This window comes from Mustela nigripes, chromosome 12, assembly GCF_022355385.1.
Source record: "Mustela nigripes isolate SB6536 chromosome 12, MUSNIG.SB6536, whole genome shotgun sequence".
In the NCBI taxonomy this organism is placed as follows: Eukaryota; Metazoa; Chordata; class Mammalia; order Carnivora; family Mustelidae; genus Mustela; species Mustela nigripes.
Genome location: NC_081568.1, coordinates 149164379 through 149166867, shown reverse-complemented (window position 1 = coordinate 149166867; position 2489 = coordinate 149164379). Strand labels below are relative to the sequence as shown.

Sequence of the window (2489 nt, the reverse complement as noted above, 5' to 3'; positions counted from 1 at the left end):
CCATCTGTTAGCAATCTTTTTTCAACATTCCTTTGACTCATTATTAAAAAAAAAAAAAATCTTCAAAGTTCCCTTCAAATTGGTCTTAGCACCATTTGTGTCCCTCATTAATAAACTGAATAAATCTTGTCATGTGTGGATCACATATTGCATGAGAGTCATGTGTTTTACTTCTCAAAATTATTTTTGCAAATGTCACTTCAGCAGGCCTTACTGATCATCCCAGTCTAAAGATAGAATTGCTACTTCACTGCCCTACTTTTGTTCCCACATCCCGTGTATTCATTGTGCAGATTGTTTCCCTCACTAGCAGTCAGTTTTCTGGGGCGGGGGCTTCTGAGTTTGCTCATTGCTGTATTTTCAGTGAAGTCTCAATACTCAATGAATGAATGAACCAGTGAGGGTCTGGAGCTCAATGAATGAATGAACCAGTGAGGGTCTGGAGCAGAGGAGCTAGGCCTTCCCACTGGTTGCGAAAACACACTAGCTGTTTTTGCACTCTTTCGTTAACCGTCCCCCTAAACTATTTTCCGGCGAGGCCTGACTTTTGGACTTCCCTGTCTGTCTCTGCACTGTCCAGTCTTAGCAAGATTCCTGCTGGATCAGGTTAGCCGGAATCTCCCATCCTTGATCTCTGATCATCCTGGATATCTAATGGAGGTTCCTCATCCTCGACCACCCCACAAGGTGGTATCTTACCACCCTGTCTGGCCGTTTAAGATAGAATTCCCCCCCTTACCTTTGATGTTATCTCTTACTAATTTTCCATCTACTGACCGCCCCCCCCCCCACCAAATCTGGCTCCTTAGCTACAAAATTTCAAAATTTCACTTTTTACTTTTCTTTGTTGTCTTCCGAATGAAGTCCAATCTCTCCCCCAACCCCCAATGCAAGACCCCACTGCAGTGGTCCCTACACCTACACCGCCCTTAAACAGTCTTCTTTATTGTACTTCAACAAGTGTCGCGAATGAATATTTTTTTTAATAGTTAGCACAATCGTTTTCTTTAGCACTGTTTCTCCGTTATCTCCAACCACGAGTGTGCGACTTAGCAGAGGAGAGGCGGATCTTGAAGGACGGCTGGGCAGGGACAGGAAGGCAGAAATACAGAATCACAGTGAAAACTCGCCACTTGCTCTGTGGCGAGTATATTTTCACGTGTTCTCCCTGGATTAACTGGCCGGGATTTCACCAGCGAGGGCCAGGGACAAGCGGGCGGAGCCAGGCGTCTGGACGCGGAAAGTAGCCGCGCCCTGCAGGAGCCGGTATTCCTCCTCGCCTTTGCCGCTGCACGGCTGCGCCTGCGCAGGGTCCGGTGCCTGCGCAGGGTCCGACGCCTGCGCAGTGGTCACCAACCCTTTCCGTTTTTCGAGGGGATTGGGTCCGACGCCTGCGCAGTGATCGCCAACCCTTTTGGTTTTTCCAAGAGGTTTGAATCCGACGCCTGCGCAGTGGTCCCCAGCACGTTTAGTTTTCCAAGGGGTTTGGGTCCGACGCCTGCGCAGTGGTCACCAACCCGTTCGGTTTTCCAAAGGGTTTGGGTCCGACGCCTGCGCAGTGATCACCAACCTTTTCAGTTTTCCAAGGGTTTTGCGCTTGCCTCTGTTTTGGCTAGTTCGAGTCCCTGCGCGGGAGACAAAGGTTGGACGGTTCCGGGTGCATCACAGACCCCGCACTCTTCGGAATTCTAGGCGAGCTGCAAGTGGGAGAGCGAGAGTCAGCCCGCGCGGCGGGGGCGGGGCGGGGGCGGGGCGGCTACTCGCACAGGAAGCGGGTTTGGCACAGCCAATCCTCGCTCCGGGTGTCAGGATGGCCGAGTGGTCTAAGGCGCCAGACTCAAGGTGCTCACCTTCCCTGCGGGTGTTCTGGTCTCTGAATAGAGGCGTGGGTTCGAATCCCACTTCTGACACATATCTTTTTTTCCTTCCCCTAAAGGACCCCAAAATCATCCAGTGGCTGCTGACGCTTTCTTTTTTCTTTTCTTTTCATTTCATTTCATTTTTCTTTTTTTTTTTTTTTCTCATAGAGGGCAGCCATTCTCAGAATATAATGCCGCCGCAGCCCTCCGTTACCTGCCTTTCCACCTAAAATTTAGCCAATCGTGTTCATTCTCTCAATTTGTGTCATATACCATATATTTAGTCTAGCTTAACAGAGAAAGTGCAAGTAGATCTTCCCTGGTGGTCTAGTGGTTAGGATTCGGCGCTCTCACCGCCGCGGCCCGGGTTCGATTCCCGGTCAGGGAATGGGTTTTTCTTCCCCCCCCCCTTTTCTTTTCACTGCAAAACCTCTAACTATATCGGGTAACTTTCACTTTTGGGAAAAAGTAACGATCAGAGGACGGTACTACGGTTAGTGAGCGCTGGCTATGTGTCTGGCATTGTCGTATACCCCGACGCAGGCCCCACCAAATGATGCGAAAAGATATCCCTGGGGTTAAGAAGTCTCTCCAGGTGTCCAAAAGAAATTTAGAACGGGACCTTTCACC

General features: G+C 49.8%; 2 non-coding genes across 2 annotated transcripts; both read left to right on the top strand.

Moving 5' to 3' along the window:
• The first annotated feature begins 1804 nt into the window (after positions 1–1804).
• On the top strand, positions 1805–1910 carry TRNAL-CAA (transfer RNA leucine (anticodon CAA)). Its single transcript has 2 exons — positions 1805–1842; positions 1865–1910. It is a non-coding gene; the product is annotated as a tRNA-Leu (tRNA).
• Positions 1911–2175: 265 nt separating this feature from the next.
• TRNAE-CUC (transfer RNA glutamic acid (anticodon CUC)) lies at positions 2176–2247 on the top strand. Its single transcript has one exon. It is a non-coding gene; the product is annotated as a tRNA-Glu (tRNA).
• Positions 2248–2489: the final 242 nt, after the last annotated feature.